The sequence below is a fragment of the Arvicola amphibius genome, chromosome 1 (genome assembly GCF_903992535.2).
Source record: "Arvicola amphibius chromosome 1, mArvAmp1.2, whole genome shotgun sequence".
Lineage (NCBI taxonomy): Eukaryota > Metazoa > Chordata > Mammalia > Rodentia > Cricetidae > Arvicola > Arvicola amphibius.
In genome coordinates, this window is record NC_052047.1 from 127063782 (window position 1) to 127089822 (window position 26041).

Here is a 26041-nt window from a genome sequence, read left to right on the forward strand (position 1 = left end):
AATTATTCACTAACCATCACGAGGCTCTGCCCAGTGAAATCCCTCGTTAACCACCAGCTAGCTAATTAGACCAAGCCTTTAGCTCTTGCTTGTTCTCTCGAACATTCTTCCTGGTAGGTGGGGGAACTAACAGCCATTGCTCTGTGTAACCAAAGCCAATGGATAGGCGCACACATGACAAGAGATAATTTGTCAGCCTGGCTTGTGTCAGCTAGCTATTTCATAGCCCTTCCGCTGCGTTGGACACACACTAAGATCAGTCAGTGACCACGAGCCTGGATCACAGGTGTGACTCTCAGAAAAGGGGGACGTGGTTTAACCATTCTGAGCAAGACCCAGAGAGTGGCATTGCTTACGGAAGGTGAGAAGGTAAATTAAGACTTGGGATCCTGATGTTAAGAAAACATCCAGGGGCTGGGAGAGTTTTGGTTCCAGCTGAAAGTTTAGGAGGTGTGGGGCTTGAATTCATGCTCGGAAGGTCCCGTGCTTTGGTGAATGCTTTCCTGCCATGTTTTTTAATTTTCAGTGACTTCTGGCCAAAGGACTCTTTTTATTCATTTCTCACCCCACTAGCAAACACCTGTGGTACCCAAGTAGGCAAGTGTTCTAAAGAGGCACACTGAGTGCTCTGGGGTATGGAAAAAGACTCTACACATAGGCAGCCTCATGTGTTAGGGTCAATGGCACAGCTGGGGCACTGTGGTGAACCATAGATGTGCACTGTGTCTGAGAACTGGGCTCGTCTGTGACCCCCCCACTGGACCCAGGTACAGCTTGCCACCATTCCCTCTGGGAGCCTAGTTAAAGGACCCCTCTGTAGCTGTGAGACGTGCATGTTAGCAGTAGCTATTTCAGTGTTATGGTCCAAATGGCCACATAGTCATGATTTAATGTTTCTTGATGCCTCGTTGTCATCACTGATTTTTCTGAGGCTCCCAAATGCCCATCATCCCAAAGCCTCCCATGTGGACTTCCAGTCCATTTCCTGCTCACAAGCAGCATCCTAAAGGCGTCCAAGGGACTGAAGCACAGCCTTTCCCCTTGAATTCTTTTCCCTCCCAGCATCTTTCTTGTGCACACTGTCACCACCCAAGTCATGGTTCTACCTTTAGATTCTCAGAACCTCTTCCCACTCCCTGGCTTTACTGCAGGTATCACTCCAAAGCCATTCAGTGAGCTGGCAAAGGATCCCCTCTGTTCTTCCATGGCTTTCCAACCTGTTCCAGGTCTGCGCAAGGTCCATGACTGGGCCTATGGTCTCTGTGAATCCCCAGAGTATATAAAGAGGTGTTAAGAGTCAGGACCTTTGAGATGTGATCCTGAGGGCTCTGCCATGAGAAATGCATTAGTGCTGGTATCTTGTGACTAGGCTGGCTATCACACAAGATCCAGGTTGAGATTGGTCCTTGCCTCTCTCACATACTGCCTCCTGACCTTCCCTTTCTATGGTGGAAGGATGCAGCCAGAAGAACCTTGCCAAGTGTGAGGTCCTTGATCTTGAACCTTCTAACCTCCAGAACTGTAAGATATAAGATAGAAAACTCTCTTGTTTACAAATCACCTGGTGCCAGGGAGTCTGCGACAGCTGCACAGACTTGGGCAAGTGGATGATATTCCTTCATTTCTGCCTGTCTTGGAGAAGCGCTTTAGCGTGCTTTAACTTTATAGAGTTTGCTCTCTTCTCATCAATTCACTTGAATCCCTCAGGATATAGTTATCGCTGAGAAAACCAAACACCTGATTGGGCACTGGTCTGAGGGAAACGCTGGGCTCAAGGCTGCAGTGAGCGGAAGGAGTTGCTTATTTTAAGTAGCCGTGGGCCTCGTGGGAGGCTAATTGGCAAACAAAAGGAGAAGAGGAGACCAGTCAAGCATGACATGAACATGGCTCACCCTGCCAGGGAGGGGTCGCTTGCCTGGAGGCTGGGAAAACATGTCACGGGGATGAGCACCTCCCTCCCCGATTCCTGAGAAATGACAGCTGGTATACTCAGCTGTGTAGGCACTTCGAACACAAGCATCGGCACCCGAAGAAACCGGGCTGCCAGTCCTCCTCTGCCATTTATCAGCATTGTCACTTTAAGCGAGTTACTCACGGACTGTGTCTTCTTACCTGCGGAATGTGGCTGAAAGTCACACTGCCCAAGGCCAGGGTGGCACGTGACTGAAAGTCCATTCTTAAAGCAGCCCTTACAAGGGCTCGACACCTGTCAGCACTTGTCCCTATCATCATCACAGTGAGTATCCGCAGAGAGCCCTGAGAGCCTGCAGGTCCACTCTCCATCCTTCTGTGGACTAAGACCCAAGGGCATCCGAGAGCAGCAATGCTCATCAGAGCAATAGAGATGATGATAAAGGGAGGGGTGCACATCGAGGAAGCTTGACTCAGATCCAGAGAGCACATCTGGTATCTAGAGGTTCGCACCAGGTGAAGAGGCAGGGAAGTTGTCAAGAGTGACCCACCACCGAGTCTGTGGCTTCCTAAGACAGGGACGAAGAGGACAGAGCAAAGAGAAGTGAGTGAATGGTGGCAGGAAAATGAATCGGGAGTAGGGAGGAACTGCCTGCCATTAATCATCATGAAGAATAGGTCCCCGAGAGCTGCCTTGGGCTCCACAGTGATTAATGACCTTTTTAATTTCTCTGCGCATCATCCCAATTATGCAGGACACCGAGGGAGACCCCCCTTCCCCAGGGGAGCATGGGCGATCTGTGCACAGCCCTGCAGTGAGCAACAGAGAAGCCCCAGGTCATCTCCTAACAAGGCGGGCCTGGGGATCACGGCTTTGGAGGTAGATGGCCCAGCAGCTGGTCAGAGGCAAATGCCCATCCCAGGACAAGGCAGGTGAGGAGCGTTATACTCCCCTCAAACCTGGCTGCAAAGAATCAGCATCATTTTCTTACCAACTTAACTTAAGCTCTACTTGGGCCCTGTTCTCCCTGAATGACAGAGTCTTAACCTGCTCCTGAGTTGTGTCTTCCATGTTCTTGGTGTCAAACCTTAAGCTAAGAGTCTGGGGCAGTTGACTACTTTGGAGTTTTGCCTGGGAAAGTTATCTTCTGGCTCACCTATCACTTGGCCAAACCCTAGGTTTCCAGTCTACCTAGGCTGATGCTAAGGAGTCTTACACACACTGTTGTCCCCACCCTTTAGCTGTCATTATTATGCTGAAGCAATGGGGATCCTAAAAGACTGGCTCTGGTCCTAACTAGGAGACAGACAGTTCCACCAACCTGAATGCTATATTAAAGTCAAAACCCAGGGACTGCCCCAAATCTTCCCCATGCATTTGCAAATGGTCGCTCTTCTTCTCTCTTGATCTGGGAAAGGCACGGTACACACTGATCATTCTCACCAGCCTCACAGACCATGGTCCATAAGTAGATGCCCCTAAGCTCCCATTCCCACTAAGCTGTCAACTTTCCAAGCACAAAGATCACTGACTATCAAGTTATCTCTGTTCACTAACCTGAAGCACGAAGCTCCGAACTAAGAACAACTCTCTCTCTCCTCTTCTCTCTCTCTCTCTCTCTCTCTCTCTCTCTCTCTCTAAGAAATCAGAGGAAGTAAGAGAGCTGAGAGAGAGCCCATGACCTATATCTTTAAAATATTATCCTGCCACATTTATGAAAAGCTACAGAGAGGCTCAGAGGAGGAATGAGCACATCCTGTAGAAAGATCGATAAAATTGTTCATGCAGAGAGCCATATTTCTTCATTATTAAGTGTTCAAGATGTAGAGCCTGACAGCTCTCGGTTCGGGACCAGGTCTTTTGTTACTATGATGTGACCTTGAGTCAGTGGCCCGACCAGGCTTCTATGCTCTGGCCTGTAGAGCAGGGAGGAGACCCTCATGTTTGTATTGCAGGAGATCAACTGATCAATGGATATCCAGAGTCCTGTGTCAGAACATGGGAAAAGGGGGCAGAGGTTAGTTCACTGAGAGGATTGAGGGGCAAAGGAATAAGAGACAGAAATAATATTTGAAGTCATAAGCCATAGCAAAGGTGTCTCAACTGTAACCAGCAAGATGAACCACAAACAGAAGCTTCAAGAAACTGTAAGAATTGTGAATGGATTCAGTTTAATGATCCACAGCTTGTGAAGCAGGAGTTGGGTAGCAAGCAGCATGCCATGGACACGTGTAAGGAGAGAATGAATGATCCCCTCTTAGTTAAGACCTAGATTTTAATTAGTTAAAAACCCCAAAGCCTTCGCAGAAAATATAACTATCTTCATCAGACAGACTTTGGTTGTTGTTTTGATTTTACACATTTTTTTGCTACCTAGGAGAACCTCATTGACTTAAATAGAGGTGTAGGTTCTAGTTTTAAATCCGTGTAAAGAATCTTTAGTCATTACATATATGCCATTTTTCAGATTCCTCCTCCATGAGTTGTATATTATGTACCTGGATCTTTTGTAACATTCTTAACTTTCATGGTTTTGTACTCATTTTTCCTTTTCTATTTTCCCCATCAAGAAAATTTATTACTGTATATCTTTCCTTATCAAAAATATATCCCTATTCTTGCATCCTTTTTTATTCTCTGCTCTTACTTACTAGAGTTTTTGCGATTATTTTTTCTCTTGTTTATTTTATAAGACAGCAAAATAAAAAAGCGTATTAACTTATTAAAAGATAATTAAATCAAAACTACATTAATGACATAATGTAACAAACTAGGATAATTATTTATACATTGTAAAACTATAAAGTTTTTGTATGTTGTAAATCCTAGGCAGATTTTACTATCACTTTGATTTTTTTAAAAAAATTATTTAAAAATTATTTTATGCAATATATTTTGATAATATTCTTTCTACTCCCTAAACTCTCCCCCATAAACTTCATATTCTTTCTATCTCTCTCTCTTAAAAAGGCCAAGAAAAATAGCAAAAATGAAAATCAAAACAGAAAAACAAACTAAAAATAAAAATGAAGAAGAAAATCAATAAGACAAAAATATCGAAACAAAAAGAACGCTTATAAGAAACTTGGAACCCATTTTGTGCTGGCCAACTGCTCCCAGGCATGGACCCTGGAATGTGGTTAGTATGTGCAGTAATACTCATTGGAGAAAACTATCTTCCCTGTCTCAGCAGGTATCACAGCAAACAGCTCCTTGGTTAGGGGTGGGAGTTGGTGTGCACTTCCCCGTTCTCAGTGCTGGGGTTTTGTCTGGTATGAACCTGTGAAGGTCTCAGGCACACTATCAAGCTCTGTGATTTCCATCATCATCGTCATTGCTGGTCTAGAAGACAGTTTCCTTGGAGTCACCCACCACCTCTAGCTCGTAGACTCTTTCTGCCTCTTCTTCCGCATAGATCCCAAGGTACTTAGAGGAGGGCTTTGGAAAAAGACGTTTCATTGAGAACTGATTGCTCCAAAGTCACTCTCTGAACATTGCCCAGTTATGTGCCTCTGAGTTAATTCTTATCAAAAATAAGCTTTTCTGACGAGGCCCATCCCTTGGTATAGCAGTATTACCACTGTCATTTTATTGCTGAGTACCTGTGGCAGAACAAGAATTTCCCCTCGGCCCATGACCTATCTAGTCTCAGGTTCTTGACAACTTTAGCTGTGTTGTGTATGGGTTCCACTTCAATGAGTGGGCCCTAAATTTAGGTTTCAGAGTTTGGAGCTGGGGGATGTTGATGATTTTCATCCTCCAGTAGTGTGCACAGTACTATCCAGCAGCATTAATACTAGTCAGGAGGGGTAAAGCTTGGTGGTATAAGATGTCCAGTTGGGGCACTGTCCCCCCCATTATATAGTGACTCCATTTAGATTCCTTTACTGTATTTAATTTAGGGAGCTTCTACAGAGGTAAGTTCCCATACAGCTTTCAAAGGGCCTTTCATGTTAGTTGTCCCTCCCAATATTCTCATTTACGCTGCGACCTCCCGTCCTCATCCTTAATTAATCTTCTCTTGTAATTCCACCCATCTCTTCATGATGCTACACTGGTTTTGCTTCCTTGAAAGATCTCCTCCTCCTCACTTGGTCCCTTACTAGTTATATGACCATTGTAGTTATTTTGGTGGAAACACATATCTAAAGTTTAAATGCTAATACCCACCTGTAAGAGAAAGTCTGACTTATTTGTCTTTGTGGGTCTGAGTTACCTCACTCAGGATGATTGTGTCTAGTCCCATCCATTTACCTTCAAATTTTGTAATTTCAATTTTCTTAACAGCTGAATAATATTCCATTGTATATATGTACCAAAGTTTCACTACCCATTTATGAGTTGATGGATATCTAGGCTATTTCTAATTTCTGGCTATTATAAATAAAATAGAAATGAACATGGATGAGTGATTATCTTTGTAGTAAGATATAAAGTCATTTGGTGTGTACCAAGTATAGCTAGATCTTGAGGTAAATTGATTCCTAGCTTACTGAGGAACCTATAATTTCCATAGAGGTTGCACAAGCTTGCATTCCCATCAGTAATGGATGAGGAGTCCCATACCCACATCCTCACCAGCATGAGCCATCATCTCTTTGACTGATCTTGGCCATTCTGAGTGGTATAAGATAAAATCTTAAAGTAGTTTTAATTCATAGCTCCCAAATTGATTGAAGATGTTGAACATCTTTTAAGATGCTTCCCTACCATTTATGTTTCATCTTTGATAACTCTGTGTATAGAACTATACCACATATTTTAACTGAGTTATGTTTTCTTGATATTCAGGGTGATTTTTATGTCCTTTGCGTATTATTGGTAATGAACCTCTATCAGATGTATAATCAGTAAAGATATTTCCCCATTCTGAAGACTGCCACTTAAGTTCTTCAGTTTCATGAGGTCCCATTTATTAATTGTTAATCTTAATGCTTATTGGTGTTCTGTTTAGAAAATCTTTTCCTATGCCAATAACTTCAAGCCTATCCCATTACTTTATCTTCTATCAGATTCGGGGTGGCTGGACTTACGTTGTATCCTTGATTCATTTGGAGTTGAGCTTGTGTGTAGACTTCTATATGAAGACATTCAGTTAGACCAGCACCATTGGTTGAAGATGCTGTGTTTTCTCCACTTTGTATTTTTTGTTTCTTTGTCAAAAAAAAATCAGATGTCCATAGTTTTGTAGAGTTATGTCTAGGTCTTCAGCTCTATTTCATTAATCAATTTGGTATTTTGTGACAATACTAGACTAGTTTTTTATTCCTATAGGCCTGTAATACACTTTGAAATCTGGGATGGTGATACCTCCAGTACTTCTTTTTTTTATTCAGGATTGTTTTAGATATTCTGGTGTGTGTGTGTGTGTGTGTGTGTGTGTGTGTGTGTGTGTGTGTGTGTTTTCAAATGAAGCTGAAGATGTTTTAAATTTATATGAAGAACTGTGTTGGAGCTTTGATGGAGATGATATTGAACCTGTAGATTGAATTTGGTAGGATCGTCATTATCACAATATAAATCCTACTGACCCATGAACAGAAGAGATCTTTCCATCTTCTGATGTCTCCTTCAATTTCTTTCTTCATTGTCCCCAAATTTTTGCAATGCAAGTCATTAAACTTGTTTGCTTAGAGTTTCCTTAAGACATTTTTGAGGTGTTGGGAAAAGCACTATTTCCTTGAGCTTTTTCTCAGTTTTGTGTTTGTCATTTGTAGAGGTGAATTTTTTCTGTTACTTTTGAATCTTGCTGATTTTTCATTTTTATATTTATTGGTGTTTGACTTGTTGTATGTTTGTTCACTATGTTTTCATTTGGAATTTTAGAGAAACTCTTATATATGCTTTCCCCTTTGTCCTATAAAACTCTGAGAGCTGTAGGATGTTACGGTCTGGCAAACGCTGGCCCAAATAAGAAGCTTCTAATGACCCAAGACAGGATCTGTCTTGTATGAGCAAGAAGGCAGAAGGTAAAAAATATACAAGGAACCAAAATCTTTATGTTAGCTTTGTAATTGCAGTTTGGGGTACAAAAGGCATTGGCTCTCCTGGGGAACTTGGGGAGATAGAAAATAGCTACTTTTTCCCCCATAACTGCATAAGCATAATCAGATCAATTTACAAGAACATATACCCAAGGGGCTGCTGAAGGCTGCTAACAGAGCCTGCTTACAGGAATGGAGGCTGTGCCATCCATTCTAACAATCAGAGCCCTGAAATAGCCCAGCAGAACAGGGCAGAACAGAAAAGTTCTTTCAAACAAGAGCCATGCAGGCCATGCCTGGAATAGGAACAGAAGAGAAAGCAGTTTTAAACTAGAGGCCAAGTAAGTCTTCACTCAGGAAGCAAACCAGAAAGCTTGCAGAGTTGATCTGCTAGATAACAGCAAAGAGATCAGGAGAGCTGAGGAAGGACAGTCCTCAAGAGAAATCACAGTCCAGGATGCATTCCCAGGCAGACACTATAGCTCCTCACTAATTCAGTGACTTACTAGAGAGTCCTGGATCTGTCCTGGTGGGATTGGATTTCGAGAATCTTTAACCAAAAAGTATTTTTTTTTTAAAAAAAAATGAGCCTATGCTTCCTGTCACCAAAGAGGTCAATGAATGGAGAGAAGAATGAAATCTTTAGGTTGTGCTTTCTTCAGAGAGCTGGTGACCTGGGGCAGCAGTGAGTCAACATCTTTTTTTTTTTTACAGATTGCTGCATGTCTGATCTCCAGCAAGATGATTTTTATGGGAGGAGAGGCCATAAAAACAGTCATCCATTCTGGAGCTCAGCCACATCTCAGAGATGGGTGCTGTCTGGTCCTCGCATTCTTCCTCATTCTCTGAATATTGAGGCTCAGGCACCTCTTGAGATATGGAGTCTCATTGGTGTTTGACTATAATAATGTTATACTCCTCCATGAGCATCTGGACTAGGGGTGGGGATTAACTTGAAACAAACACACCATTATAGTGTGCATTATTAAACTATTAATTACATATGTGAGGGCATTTCTTTTTAAAATGCGTAGTACAAATGTGTATATGACATGATATAAAAGTGCCTCTGTAATCTAATCAGAAAGACAGAGAAGAAAATATATATGGAGAGAGAGAGGGGTGGGGGAGAGGAAGTATTGAGTTCATTCTGTTGTAAGAAACCGGCTTCTAAGAAAACTAGTCCACTCCTGTAACAATCCAGTCTGTGTCTTGGCTGCTGTGATAAAAAGCACCGACCAAAACAACTGGGGCAGGGCTGTTACTTGACCTACAGCTTACAGTCCATCTGCTGGCCAAGTCAGATACTCAGTGTGCAAATGTGGAGGTGGGAACTCAATGAAGCAAGGGTCATGAAGGAATGCTTGCTCTCAGGGATTTCTCAGTTTGCTTTCTTCCACAACCAGGACTACTTTGTGTTACTGTCCACAGTACCCTGTGTCCTACCATATCAATCATCAATCAAGAAATTGAAAAGCCCCAAAGACTTGCCTATAGACCTATCTGATGGAGGCAATCCTCAATTTACATTGCCTTTCCTTGATCACTCTTTTATGCCAAATTAACAGAAAACTAACTGGCACAATTGATCCCTTGTCAATTTGGCACACAAACACATCACCATTGAACTATAATCTCCCATGTTTTGTTTGTTTCCCAATATCTCATGCTAATATTAACATCACAATATAAACTACACTCCACCCTTTAAAGTCTTACAATCTTTTGAATTTTAACCCAAGTCCAGTCTCTTGAAAACAGCTGACATCTCTTTAAGTCAATAATTCCCCAGATGTAGGCTCCTATAAAATAAAAAATAAATTAAAAACCTTTTATGCCAAGAGGAAAGAACCAAGGCATAGTTGCAATCATAACAAATCAAAACCAACATCCAGTAGTATAAATCAAATCGTTTAACTCAATGTAAGACATCGGGGACTCACAATCTTCTGGGCTCCAGGGGCTTGGGTAGCTGTACTTCCCCAGCTCTGCCGTCTGCAACACACACCACTTACCCAACAGAGTTATGCCAGCTCCACTCCACACTTGACACTGTCTTTAGTGGTTATGCCACAGTCTTGGCGTCTCAGTGTGCTGGAGATCCCACCACCCCTGGGGTTGCACTTTTACCAATAGCTTCCCGGCCTCTCTTTGTGAGCTTCAACCTTCTCCCATGGTGCTAAGCCTCACCTTTCTCCATGACCACTTCAGTCCTGCATCTTCCATGCTACCAAATGAACACTGTGTGGGAGACTTACATAGTACCAAGTTTGGGAGGGGGTGCAGACTTAGTGTCTCTAGACCATGGTTTGTGTTCTGACCCTGAGGAAATACTTTCCAGGGGGTTTTCTTCACTGAGCTCCAGATTACCAAAACCACAGGTTATCAAATGAAATGTATCATCTGGAGAGACTTGATAAGAGTTTTGCTTGCCTCTGAAACTTTACAAAGCAGGTCTCCTTCATGTGAATTTCTCTCAATGCTCTTCTATTGCAAGCCCATTTTGCTTTGAGCATTCAATGGCTTTCCTAACCCAAAGTTCCAAAATCTTTCCACAATTCTCTAAAAAGAAGAGAGATAAAAAGAAAAAAGAAAGAAAGAAAAAGAAAAGCAAGGTCCATTCCATTGCAGCAAGATCCTATACTCTCTTGTACCAATTTTGATTCTAGTTTGATTTTCATTGCTGAGGTGAATTTTTGTCAGCTTGACACACATGGTAGCGGTCTTAACCCATTAAATCTGATAACTCGCCATAATTCCACATCTTGATACTGCTGCATTAAGAATCAAGTTACTGGCCTATGAACTTTGAGGTGGAATATGCAAGCAATAAGAGAAGTTCTTTCCATCCTGGGGATCCTGTGGGAGGAAAAATTTGAATCAGTAGCTTAGGAGCGAGACTCCTGTGTCTAAGACACTTCACATGACGCTGAGGCTGCAGCTCAGGGTACCACAATGTGTGATGAAGCCCTGAGTACCTTTCTGATGATATAGCATTTCCCTGGAACTTCAAGAGGGCTCACCTCCCTTATCCTGCTTTCTGAAGAATAAGTTCCTATTCCCCATTGTTCAAGAAGTCTCTGTGATCCCTTGGTGGCCTGGACATGCCAGGTGCCTCCATTTGTTAAAACTGAGAATTTAATACACACAAGATGTGTTTTTTGATAAATCCTACCCCAGTATTCTACTTATTATATGAGGAAATAAATCAGGAAATCCCATCTTCCATTTAAGTTTCAGGGGATATCTTAAAACGTCCATATAGCAGGTGACAGTCTCTGAGAAAAACTATCATATCCCTTGCTGGATTTCTTGAAATCACTATAAGACATAACCAAGAAAAACAGTTTAACGTAAGAAACGATTTATTTTTCTTCAAAGCTCCAGAAAGTTTAGTCAATGCTCAGTGGCATTGTTTGTCTCTGTGGTGAGGCAGAACACCAGGGCAGAAGGGCATGATGGAGAAGGCCTGCTTACATCATGGCATCCAGGAAGCCAAGAAGAAGGCACAGAAACATGGGATGAAATGCAACTTTCCCAGAACACCCCCGTGATCCACTTTCTCTACCTAAGCCTCACTTTCTAGTTTCTACCACGTCTCAACAAGGCCATGTCAGGGATCAATTGGGGAGCAATTTGTTGATCAGATGAGAGCCCTTGGTATCTAGTCACTTCCTAAAAGCCCTTCATTTGGCAACCAAGCCAATGTGTGAGCTCCTAGAAAACACTTCCTATCCACACCATAGTACTTTTCTCCTCTTAGGAAGGATGGACAGAGTGGTGCTATCTCTCATTTGAGAATCTCCTGTTTCCCAGTTTTCCCTAGCACACACTATCGTGGTTGAAATGAATGCATTTATTTCCCTGAGGAAGATCAAATCCCAACTCATTAAAAAGCCCCCCATCGGTCTTAAATGATCCTGAGTGATCCCTCTTGGTGAACCCTTCTCGGAACCTTTCATTTTCACGACATACCTGCCACAGTGCACTCTTCCCCAGACCTCTACAGCAGCTACTTTTGAGTACCAAACATCATCAGTTCTAAAGCTCCCTAGGAAATCTCATTGTACATCCAAGTGAAGAATCACTGCACCCAAGTTTAAGAGCTTTCTGCCCTCCGTTCCTTGCTGCCTACCCTTCTGTCCCTGCCCCACCCACTGGGTATTTGCTCCTACTCATTGGTCAGATCTCAATCTAGAGCCCGCCTTTGCTATGAGGTCTTCCAAAACCTGAGCCGTATTTGTCAGTTGTTTCATTTCCTTCCTAGAATGTAGCCCAACTGTCATTCTCTTTCATATTTGTGCTTATTTATTTTCTATTCATTTTGCAAAAATGTTGTCAAATGATGCCAAGAACCCCATCTGGTTTTATTTGTCACCATACTTAGCATGCGACACTGTGCTGGATCACAGCGGGAGCTTATCAAATAGTTGGTGAAAGAGTGAGAGGCCATGACTCCTACATAAAGCAACTTAATGTATGATGCATTGACGCTGTGACTTTTTCTAGAGCTTCTGTATCAGTCACTTTTACATTACCATGACCCGAGTACCTCACAGAAACAACATAATGGAGGAAAGATTTACTTTGACTCGAGATTTCCAAAGTTGCAGTCCATCTTAGCAGTGACAGCATGTCAAAGAAAGCAGACCATGTGGCAGGAGTGGTGATGGGGAATGCACATATGACAGGACTAACTAATGTAGGGTGTAGAATCAGGGGTTGGGTAATGTCATTCAAAGACCTGCCCTCAATGATCCACTTTTTCCATCCTACTCCATTTCTTGAAGGATCTATAGCTATACAAACTCATACCGCTAGATGAGAAACCAACATTCAGACATGAGCATGTGGGACCATTTCAGGGTCAAGACATAATAGCCGTAGCGAGGAGTGCTGAGGTGTGAGATTAGGAAGATCATGCCCCATAGAATGTGTCATTTCCTTCCTCCACTACTCTTAGATAGTATTGCTTCTTTCCTGAAGACTTTTCAGCACCCTGAACTGCTCAGCTTGGAAGTCATAGCCCTCCTGACCACATAGAGAAAGAAATGCTTTCACACTCTTGCGTCTTGCATACATAGAAACCTAGCTATGCTTTAATGTCAACTCAAAGGTCCAAACTTCTAGACTCGTTGTCTCCAAACCAGACAGTACTGAGCCCAATGAGAAGGGAAGGCTCTAGGTGCTCTAGTCTTAACCCAACTTCCAGCAAAAAGTTTATTTTTTTTCAAATTAAAAAGGACACAACAAAAGTAACTCTTGTTTCTTATAGAGTAATGGGAACAACGTAGTCTATGAGAGACTAGATTATCTCTTGGTAAGGTAACTTGGATCCTTCCTTGAATAAACAGTGCCCCCTCCCTAGGACCATTTACCAATCTCTGACCTAGGCTCTTTACTAGAGCCATCATAAAATGTGACTATATTTTCTAATATTTTAGGAAAAACACTTTTCAGGCTTCTTCGTTAACCAATCAATGCTGAGTATCAATGATATTTAACTTGGCATTTCCCCTACTCCCACCATAGGGGGAAAATGCCATGATCAAACAGAGTCCAGCAGAAAAGATTGACAGATACAGAAATAAAGTTACCTCTAGATCATGAGCTAATACTCATGAAGTCCCTGACAGAGTACCTGCTTCACTGAAGAAAATAATAGTAGGTATTTTGGCTATCGCTTCTGTTGCTTTCTGTGCTCCTCCCATTGCTCACATCTCTAACTCTTAGGGGGGAACAGCAGAGAGCCAGGATTTGATGAATGTTTTGAGGATAAAGGGAAGCATCTCTTTTTATTATTTATTTATTTATTATGTATACAATATTCTGTCTGTGTGCATGTCTGCAGGCCAGAAGAGGGCACCAGACCTCTTTACAGATGGTTGTGAGCCACCATGTGATTGCCGGGAATTGAACTCAGGACCTTTGGAAGAGCAGGAAATGCTCTTAACCACTGAGCCATCTCTCCGGCCCCGGGAAGCATCTCTTAACACAGTGTCACTGTTGCATTTCACAGAAATGCCGAGTGGCTGTCCTGTTGCCGAGTAGTCTGCCTACACTGTGAAGTCACAGCCCTTCTTGGCTGGTGATTCACCTGTTCAGCTTTGAGTCTCAGAGACACAAGCATGGAGGTACTCAACCATCAAATGAGTGTTGTGAGAATCTCTTGCAGAAAGGTGGTTGCTGGAATAGGTAATTAAATGATCTAAATGGTGTGGTGACTTGGGACTGGGTATATTCCCAAAGGTAGACCCTCTAGGATGACACTAGATAGATGATAGATAGATGATACATAGATAGATGATAGATAGATGATAGATAGATAGATAGATAGATAGATAGATAGATAGATAGATAGATAGATAGATAGATAGATAGTCTGGCAATGGGATTTAGAAATTAAGATAGCTATATACTAGATAAAACAAGAAATGTACTTCAGAAAAAATCAACTATGATGAAAATGACACAGACTCTGGAGAAGGGCAATATTTGAAAACACATTAGAGAGAGTTAGGGAAACAAGTCAAGAAGGCATGTGAGGAAAGATCTTCAAGTAGGAAGAACAGAAAGTACAAAGGCCCTGAGGCAGAACCATGGCTGGAGTGCAGTGAATCACAGCTGGAGGTTTATAATGATTCCTTCTGTGTTTCAGCTTGACTCAGCTAAGGAATTCCAAAGTGGCACATGAGCACCCTTTCTGGTATGTCTGCAACAGTCTTTGATGCAAAGATTTGCATTTAGATGCATAAATAAAACTAATGTCCTCACAAACAAGATGGGCATCTGTGGAGGGTCCCAGTGGAACAGAAGTTGGAAATAGGGTAGATTCATGGGATAGTCATCTTCCACCCTGAGATACCTGGTTTGGACTAAAGCCTAGTTTTTCTGGCTCCCCCAGCTATAGATAGCATATTGTGGCACTTTTTTGTCTCCATAATCATAATTGGCTGTGAGCCAATGCCTCACAGAAGCTCATGATCTGTTGAGGCTCTGTGTGTGTATCTGTCTGTATGTATGCAAATGTGTATCTAGAATAATATATAGATATAAATTATATAGATATATAGACATATATATTTATACCAGCTATATCCCCTTTGGCTATATCACAGTCCAATGGGGAATTTTGAATAATACAGAATCCAACAGCTATCAAGGACCAAAGCATTCTGGAGTTTAGGGGAACACTATACATATTACAGTTTCTACTCTGTAGTAATGGAGAGACATTCTTGGATTTACAGCATAGGAGTAATTGCTGTCTGATGTGCCAATGACTCTACAGGAAGCAAAGCTAGGAGACTATCTCTGAGATAATGACCTATAAGTAGAGGAGATGAAAACCATTAGTTCTAGGTCCTGAGAGTTCTTCTTGGAGCTTGTATATAGGGATGAGAGTTCAAAGATTCTTTGTGTTTTATTCCATGATTGTAGAGATAAATTGCCACTGAGATGAGGAAGACTGTTCATCCAGCAATTTCAAACTAAGAGTTAAAAGTTGTGTCCTGGGCTGTAGACTTGAAGATCCAAGTTTCATCACCAGTAATCATGTGAAAATCTCAGTGTGGCTGTTCATGCTTACAAACCCAACTTTAGTTGGTACTGAGGGGGATCATGGAGGACTTTTTCATCATCCATTATAGCTGAATCAGTGAGTTCTATGTTCAGTGAGATATTATGACTCATAAAGTAAGATGTAGAGTGATTGAGGAAGAAACTCATTGTCAAAAAGATATGCAGACTTGGGGGACACACATACACAAAGGTGCCACTTGTATTGCTACTAGTCAAGCTTCGTTGTTATGACAAACATTGAGAGAAGCCCTTTTAAAAGATGAGAGGCTCCTTTTGCTTATAGTTTCAGTAGATTTGATCTATGGTCATCTTACTCCTTGGCTTCTTTGCCATGGGTAAGACAGAGGTCATGGTGGAGCAGAGCTTCTCACTCCATGAGGCCAGAAAGTGACAAGTAACAGAAAGGGACAGGGACAATACAGATCCTTCAAAAGCTAACTGCCAGACACCCATCTTCTGTAACATGGAGACCTGCTTGTTGGGGTTTCTGTCCTGCCCAGTTCCCACAGTCGTTATGTCCCAAAGAATCACACAGAAGTCTATATTAATGATAAACAGATTGGCCCATTAGCTCAGGCTTCTTATTAACTCTCATAACTTACATTAGCCATTATTCTAGTATATATTAGCCACATAGCTCAGTACCTTTTTCAGCAGGGTAGTCACATCCTGCTTCTTCAGTGTCTGGACAGGACTTGGGAGGAATGGGCTTCCTTCCTTCCCAGAATTCTCCTGTTTTCCTTGCCCCGCCTCTGTTTTTTGTCTGGTTGTCCTGCCTGTACTTCCTGCCTGGCTACTGACCAATCAGTGTTTATTTAAAACATAATTGACAGAATATAGGCAATAGTTCTGCATCACTTCCCCCTCTATTTTTTAACAAGAAGATCCATAGTCCACTTTTTGGGAATGTGGGTATAGTTTTCCAGGCTACTTCCAACTGGTCGGGGTGATGATATTCTTATGGGACCAAAAGAAAATTTAGAATTATGATCAAGTCCTGACTGGAGTATCCTGTGAGGCTTTAGCATCTCAGGCAGCATCTTGAATCTCTTGTGGATGTAGAACTCAGATATCTCGGTCATCTGTTCCTACCAGAGATTTCTCAGATGGTCTTCCTTGATCAAACATGATTTTTCTTAATTCAGAATAAATCCACAGCCTCTCATTTCCTGTGGAAACAAAAGCAAAACCTTTTCTCCAAAGTAACATACGTTTTGACTTCAATTTTGAAGTCAAGAAAATTTCAAAATACCTATCTTGGATTAATTCAGCAGCATTTATAAACAAATATCTTTTAGCAGCTAGCTGTTGTTCCTTCCACAGCATTCAAATAATTCAAAGAGATCATAATAACATACAGTATCCAGATTCTCTGTGTGTTTTCCATCTTTATGCGGCTTTATTTTAAACAATTTCTTTTATTTTTAATTTTTTGTTTTTTGAGACAAAGATTTTGTGTATTTTTGTCCTGGACTCACTCTGTAGACAAGGCTGTCCTTGAACTCACAGAGATCTGCCCATCTCTGCCTCACCAGTACTGGGATTAAAGGTGTGTGCTACCACACCTGGAACTCACAAAAGTTTGTGTACCTCTGCCTCCCAAGTATTGGGATTAAATGTGTGTACCATCACACCCAACTACTCTCTTTCTTTTTATTTTCAGGACTTTAACCTTTTTGTTTCAAGCCTGCATATATTTTTAACACACAGTAAGCTATTTGGAGGTTTTCTTCACCTTTGAATCTCTCTTTTCTGTATATCTCTCTCTTTTTCTGACTACATGATTCTTTAATTTGTTAAGCAATATTGGTGGAACTAAAACCATGGCTTTGACAGCTGGATCCAGCCCATTCCATAGCTTTGTGAGATTTCAGGATCATGGCAGAAGTACCAGCCAGAGCCGTGTTTATTGCCACAACTCTATGGCATTTCAAGGTCCCTGCCAGCAAGCAAGCTGCAGCAGTGTGCTCACAAACCAGACTCAAATGCTTTGTAGTTGGACTGCCTGCCTGAAAGAGTCAAGAGTTTGCCCTGGCAGGATGGCCCAGAAAGCTGGCATTTTAAAATGGTGCAGATTTTTTCCTGCTATGGATGAAAACCAAAAAGCATGTGGTCATCTTTTCATCAACACTGTTTAAGTGTTTCTTGGCAAGACCTCTTAAAAGAGCTGCAAGACTTTAGCTGACAAGCTAAAGCTGAATCAGGAAGCCTCTCTTAGATGAGAGCACTTGCCTCTAGCAAGCAGAGCAGAACCAAGAAATTACTGCTACCAAGAAACTATGTGTAATACTGTTATTTTGTTCTAGAATTACTTCCCAAGCTGTCTCGGGCTTTATGTGGGTGCAGTTGTCCACACATTGGCTCCATTTGTAACATGGGGGCCTGCTTGTTGGGGTTTCTGTCCTGCCCAGTTCCCACAGTTGTTAGGTCCCAAAGAATCACACAGAAGTCTATATTAATGATAAACAGATTGGCCCATTAGCTCAGGCTTCTTATTAACTCTTATAACTTATATTAGCCCATTATTCTAGTATATGTTAGCTACATGGCTCAGTACCTTTTTCAACAGGGCAGGTCACATCCTGCTTCTTCAGTGTCTGGACAGGACTTGGGAGGAATGGGCTTCCTTCCTTCCCAGAATTCTCCTGTTTTCCTTGCTCCGCCTCTGCTTTTTGTCTGGTTGTCCTGCCTGTACTTCCTGCCTGGCTACTGACCAATCAGTGTTTATTTAAAACATAATAGACAGAATATAGTCAATTGTCCCACACCATTGTCCAACCCAGTTGTATTGCCTCCAAACATCAGTCTATTTAATTTTTAAATCTATCATTGATTAGGCTGGAGCCCTCATAATCTAGTATTCCTGGAAATATCCTCAAATACACACCCAGAGATATGCTTTACTAACAACCTACACTATTTCTCTTGGCCCCTTCAAGTTGACAATCAAGACTAACTAGAATACTAAACTAATCAACACATAAGGGAATAGAGGATTTAGTTGTATATGTATGAGTTCAGCAGTCAGTTTGAACACACCCAGAAAACCATGGCTTTCTTCTCCTTTTAGCTTGCCCTGTGGTATTAAACAATGTTTATGGTGTTGATATTGACAAAATCTATATCTCTCATTCAGACTGTGGCCACTCTGCATTCATGTGTACAAATGGTGACATGGTATTAGCCAATGGTGACAAGGTATTTGGACACATCCTTTGGCTCCTTCCACCCCCTCTTCCAAGATGTTCCCTAAGCCTTAGGTATAAAGACTGTTGTGGATGCATCAGAGGGAGTTGGGTGCCCATTGTCAGTTGTTCTCTGTGTTTTGATCAACTGTGATGGTCTCTGTCTGCTTCAAAGAAAAGCTTTAATGAGGAACAAAAGGCATTTATCTGTGAATATAAGCATAAGTATTATAATGTGATTAGAAATTATGTTGGTTTGGTAGATGGTGGTGGTAGATTCTCCTCTAAGATCCATGACCATATTAGCCACAGGTGGTTAGCTAGGTTTCCCATACTAGGCATGACTTCTTTCCTGATGAGCAAGCCTTAAGTATAATTAGAGAGCTGTTGGTTGCCTCCAAGATATGAGAGCAACTTTAGGACTATCTTGTCATGTTGTTAACTGAGGTTCATATTGCAACAGCAGTAGTCATTACTGCTTCAGGAGTCTCTTATACTTTCCTGACAAACAATGTGAAAGGAAATTTCTCAAGGCTGGTGCTGGTATTTTTGTTAGATAATCCGTGACTCCTGGACTTGTCAGTCCAAGTGGCATAACATCATCTAAAATATTAAATTGAGATATTTCCCAAGAGATAGGAGCTAACCACATTGTATCCCCTTGACAGAAAATGTCCTTACAAACCTTGACCCTAAATAACCTTTATGAATGTATGCATGTCTGTATGGTGGCATACACCAGACTGACCTGGTTTCCAATGAATCTGCTAAGTGAAAGTTTTCATTTTGAGAAAGTTGTAGGTTCCCACACAGTTGTAAGAAGTAACAGGCAGAGACCTTTCTGCCTTCATTTACCTAATCCCAGTGTTGACATATGTATCTATATGTTTATATATATATGTGGGGGGGAGAGAGAGAGAGAGGGAGAAGGAGAGAGAGAGAGAGAGAGGGAGAGGGAGAGAGAGAGAGAGAGAGAGAGACAGAGAGACAGAGAGCTCACATCCCGGAAGCAAATGTTGACATTGTCCAAGTCCAAGCAGAAAAAGGAATGGACCTTCACTGCTGTCCCATGTCATCTCATAAGATCTTGCTCTGAGCCCACAAGTAATGGTGACAAAAATTGCAAAGAAAATGCCCCTTTTCAAGAACAATTGCACTTCTGGAGCTGTAGCCAGTGATTGTATGTTTGTTGTCTCGTTTGTTGATGTAACGAAATACGTGACAAAAGTAATTTTAGAAAGGTTTATACTTGCTTACAGTTCCAGAGGCAACAGTCCTCTGGAAAAAATTATAGCAGGGGGAGCATGGCAAGGGTAGCATGGCAGGGGGAGCATGCTAGGGGGAGCGTGGCAGGGGGAGCCTGTGGCTGGTTAACTGTGTTCACAGTCAGGAAGTAGGAAATGACTAATTCTTGTGCTCAGCTAGCTTTCTGCTTTTAATTCAACCCAGAACTCCAGCCCAGAGAAGGGTAAAACCTACATTTAAGGTGAATCTCCCCATCTCAATTAACTCAGTCTAAATGTTTCCTTAACTGTGTGCTCAAAAATGTGTCTCCATGCTGATTTTAAACTCAATCAAGATTAAATGTCACTGTGGTAGAGTTCCCACTCAGTATACGTAAGGTCCTGGGCTCGGTCCCCAGCAACACACACACACACACAAACACTCCTGCAAAAGAAATTGTGAGAACATGCAATTAAAGGCATGAAAATGCATTCAAAGAAATGCATATCGAAGCAACAACAGGACAGTGTGCATGTGGGGAAACATACTCGCACAATCCCACTGGACCTAAGCTGACAACAGGGAATGTCACAAGGGCACCTATATCCTTTCATGTAATAGTCTCAATTCAGGGCTTTTCCAGGAATAAAAGAAACATTATAGAAACATGAATGCAGTATTGCAAGATTATTTTGTTTAAAATGTCAAGTGTTTGCTCACAAATATCTTGACACACCTTGAATGTCAATCAACAGTAGAAAGGTTAAATTCTTCCTAGGACTCAAAACTGTGAAATCCTGTGCAGCTGTTTAAAAAGGTGAGTGAGTCTCATGTGCCTGTCCCAGCGTGCTCTTTCAGAAACTGAGCTGCACAGTAGAATATGGAATCTGATCTAAGTTTAACAACAAAAAAGCATATGAACCCATATACTTATTTGGGCATATTGAGGAGTAGGAAGATAGTTGGGGCATGATACAAAATCCATAATTAACATTATTTTCCTCTGGAATGAGGGAAAATTCTAGTGTGAAAGACAAAAATATAAGTTTGTTCAATGCTTTTGAATTGTTTCTCTGGCTACAGGAAAAGGAACATAATAAGGAACAAGAAAAAGGATGAAAAAGTAAAACTGAAGATGGTGTTTAAGCCCTAGGGAATTAAATTTCCACACAGCAGCCATCTGGGTATCTGGAGAAAAGGCATGAGTGGGAAGCAGGAAAGGTGCAAAGCCACCCTCTGATCTAGGGTTTGGGAACTTCCTACCTTTACCTAGAAGCTGCAGCACAAGCTGAGAGAGCAGCAAGCCCAGCTGCAAATCAGGAAGAATCAATGCCGCCTACCCACACCGGTGGATGCAAGCAGCTCATTAAGGCAAGCTCTGGTAATTGATTTCCAAGAGAGGCAAATGCCTTCTCGCAGGCATCCACACAGGCATCCAGACTGCCTCTGCAACCCAGATTGCCTCAGACCTGTTCTCTGATGCCTTGCTCTCCCTTCAAACAAGGTGGAGGTGGCAGGATTTAGTCCATGTATTTATTATACCCACAAGGAGTCAAGACCTTCAGGCAAGTCTGAGTGTGTACCACCAAGCTGAGCTCACTGATATGAAGTTACATGACCTTTGGAGGTTTAGAGCAAGACTTCCCAAGCCATGAGACAGAAAGCCCTAGAACCCACTTGGGTACTGTAGATGGGAATGCCAGGGTAGTGTGGCTTTAAAAAGCTCTGCCTATACTGGTATGAATGTATAGAATAATGGCATTTTCAAAACAGACACATCCAAGACGCTGAGCCAGGCCAGAAATACCAACCTATACAACCAATTTGATTGGATGTCTTCATGCTTTTGTCATTGTTTATGTTGGTGTTGTGTTTTGTTTTGCTTTTTGAGGCAAAGTTTCACCATATAACCCATACTAGCCTGGAGAACTGGGATTACAGCTGTGAGCCATGATGCCATAGTCTTAATTGGACTTAGTTCACACTGTGAGTCTGACCCTCCCCGCAGACTCATACTCCTTTCCAATTCTGCCAAGCCTAATGGCATTTTCCTTCAGGGTGGGGTTTGCCACCTCTATGGCTTCCATGAAGAAATCACCTACAAAGATAGGGCTGTAGAAGGAGCTGGAGGCTGCTTCCTGCCACCCAGATAGCTTTACACCTGAAATAATTACATGGAAACTGTATTCATTTAAGCACTGTCTGGCCCACTAGTTTTAGCCTCTTATTGGCTAATTTTCATATCTTGTTTTAACCCATATTAATCTGTGTAGCACCACGAGGTGGTGTCTTACCGGGAAGGATCTTAGCCTGTGTCCATCTCAGAGAGGAGAGCTATGGCATCTGCCTGAGGCGTCTGCCTGACTCAGCTTTCTCCCAGAATTCTGTTCTGTCTACTCCGCCTACCTAATTTTCTGTCCTATTAAAGGGCCAAGGCAGTTTCTTTATTAACCAATGACAGCAACACATAGACAGATGACCCTCCTCCATCATAGGGCAATGGTATGTTTCAGTTTTTTTGTATATTTAATGGCAATAATAATAGTCCTCACCTTTTAAGATTTGGCTTCAAATAAAGTGGATATGGGGACACCTAGAATCACGTCTTACACACAGGACACCAGCTCAGTGTCCCTGATGGAGCAGCGCTGTTATCAAGGTGGAATGGAATTGCTTTGCTCTTTCAGAGCAGTGCCACACCTGCAGCCTATGGATAGAATCAGCAGCAAACTCTAAATGTGGGTTGGTCAGCAGCTCTGCCTTTGGTGACAAGGAATTGCCTCTTCATTCTCACACAGCCCTGTGAGCTAACGGCTGGGGTTATCTTGACTTTTATCTGTGTGTCTTACAGATGAAAGCCTTTCCAAGCCAGTAAAGCAAAGTGGAGAAACCTGGACAGCTTCAACTCTTATTATCATGTCGCCCTTTGGAACAAGTGGCCAGAAGGTCACGTGCAGATGTTCTCTCATTGACATTCCAGAAATGCCCTCCCAAAACACACTCTTGATCTTCCCCCATAGATATGGGAAATCAGAACCTAAGAGGAATACAGAAATGTGAACATGTATGTGTGTCTGTGTGTGCATATGTATAATGTGAGTATATATTTTCTGGTGGGAATGCACACATGTGTACACATTGTGCAAGTGCAGGTGTTTATATATGTGTGTGCACATGTGTGGAGGCCAGAGATCCATGTCAAGTGTCAAGATCTCTGTTTCATTGCTCTCCTACTCTGTCTCTCTCCCCCCTTGACCATACCATTTCCTCATGTTTTTATCTCTTATCCCTTCCCATTCACCACCCTCCTCTCCCCAGTTTGTCCAAGAGATCTCACCTAATTCCCATTTTATAGACAATCCATGTATCTTTCTTAAGGTCTTCCTTGTCACCTAGCTTCTCTGGAGCTGTGGGTTGTAGTCTGGTTATCCTTTGCTTTACATCTAATATCCACTTGAGTTAGTACTATGTTTAGCTTACTCAGTCTCAGTTGCCTTGCTCAGGGTATTTTTTTCCTAGTTCTACCAACTTGCCTGCAAATTTCATGATGTCACTGTTTTTTACAACTGAGTAAAACTCCATTATGTAAATGTATCACATATCCTTTATCAATTTTTCAGTTGAGGGGCATCTAGACTGTTTCTGGGTTCTGGCTATTATGAATAATGCTGCTAAGAAATTTATAGAGCAAGTGTCCTTGTGGTATGATTGAATATCCTTTGGGTGTATGACCAGCAGTGGTATCACTGGGTCTTGAGGTAGACTGATTCCCAATTTCCTGAGAAACAGCCATACTGATTTCCAAAGTGGCTGTACAAGTTTGCACTCCCACCAGCAGTGGAGGAGTGATACCCTGACTCCACATTCTCTCCAACATAAGCTGTCCTCAGTACTTTTGATCTTAGCCATTCTGACAGGTGTAAGATGGTATCTCAGAGTTGTTTTGATTTGTATTTTTCTGATGATTAAGGATGTTGAGCAATTCCTTAAATATCTTTTAGTCATTTGAGATTCTTCTTTTGAGAATTATGTTTAGCTCTATATCCCATTTTTAAAATGTTTTTTATTGATATTTATTGAGCTCTACATTTTTCTCTGCTCCGCTCCTTGACTCTCCCCTCTCCCTTCAACCCTCCCCCAAGGTCCCCATGCTCCCAGTTTACTCAGGACATCATGTCTTTTTCTACTTTCTACTTCCCATGTAGATTATATGTATGTGAGTCTCTCTTAGTGTCCTTATTGTTGTCTAAGTTCTCTGGGATTGTGGTTTGTAGGCTGCCTTTCTTTGCTTTATATTTAAAAACCAAATATGAGTGAGTACATGTGACAATTGTCTTTCTGGGTCTGGGTTACCTCACTCAAAATAAATTTTCTAGTTCCATCCATTTTCCTGCAAAATTCATGCTGTCATTATTTTTTTCTGATGTGTAGTACTCCATTGTGTAAATGTACCACATTTTTCTTAGCCATTCTTCAATCGAGGGGCATTTAGGTTGATTCCAGGTTCTGGCTCTGACAAACAAAGCTTTATTTGGTTGGGGAACTTTTAATGACTGGTTCTATTTCCTTAAGGGTTATAGGTCTCTTTAAATTGTTTATCAGGTCTTAATTTTGGTATATGGAACCTATCAATAAAGTTGTCCTTTTCTTTTAAATTTTCTAATTTTGTGGAATAGAGGTTTTTGAAGTAGGATCTGATGGTTCTCTGGATTTCCTCCATTTCTGTTATTATATCCACCTTTTCATTTCTGATTTTGTTAATTTGAATATTCTTTCTTTGCCTTTTGGTTAGCTTGGATAAGGGTTTGTCTATTTTGTTGATTTTCTTGAAGAACCAACTGTGTTTCATTGATTCTTTGTATTGTTTTCTTTGTTTCTGTTTTATTAATCTTCAGCCCTCAATTTAACTATTTCCTGGCATCTAATTCTCCTGGGTAAGTTTGCTTCTTTCTGTCCTAGAGCTTTCAGGAATTCTGTTAATTCACTAGTGTGATATTTCTCCAACTTCTTTATACAGGCATTTAGTGCTATGAACTTTCCTCTTAAACACTGCTTTCATAGTGTCTCATAAATTTTGGTATGTTGTACCTTCATTTTCATTTAGTTCTAAGAAGTCTTTAATTTCTTTATTTCTTCATTTACCCAGAGTGATTCATTTGAACATTTCATTTCCACGAGTTTGCAAGCTTTTGAAATATGCATTGTTGTTGAATTCTAACTTTAAGCCATGGGATCTGGTAACATGTAAGGGGTTATTTCAATTTTTTGTATCTGTTGAGATTTGTTTTGTGACTGAGTATGTGGTCAGTTTTATAGAAGGCTCTATGAGGTATTGAGAAGAATGTATAATTATGTATAATGTATTTGGGTGGAATATTCTATAGATGTCTGTTAAGTTGATTTGAGTCATAACATCTGTTAGTGCCCTTATTTCTCTGCTAAATTTCTGTCTGTGGCAGACCTGTCCAGTGGTGAGTGTGTGGTGCTGGAGTCTCCCACAGCTAATGTGTTGGGTTTGATGTGTGATTTAAGCCTCAGTAATGTTTCTTTTGCAAATATGGGTGCCCTTGTATTTGGGGCATGATGTTCAGTTGATACTTCATCTTATGGATTTTTTCAGTAATGAATATAAAATGGCCATCTTCTTCATCAACTTCATCTTCTCTTTTTATTACCTTTAGTTTGAAGTCTATTTTGTTAGATATTAGGATAGCTACACAAGCTTGCTTCTTAGGTCCATTTAATTAAGTCTTTTCCCAACCCTTTACTCTGAGGAAATATCTTTGAAGTTGAGGTGTGTTTCTTTTGTATACATTCTGTTAGTCTTGTCTTTTTATAGGTGAGTTGACTTCACTAATATTAACGGATATTAATGACAAGTGGTTGTTAATTCCTGTTATTTTTGGTGGCAGTGTGTCTTTACCTTCTTTAAGATTTGCTGATTATCTATTGCCTGTGCTTTTGTGGGTATAGCTAACTTTCTTGGGTTGGAGTTTTCCTTCTAGTACTTTCTGTGGGGCTGAATTTATGGTTAGGTATGCTTAAATCTGGTTTTGTCATGGGATATCTTGTTTCTCCATCTATGGAGATTAGAAGTTTTTCTAGGTATAGTAGTATGATTTGGCATCTGTGGTCTTTTAGTGTCTGCATAATAA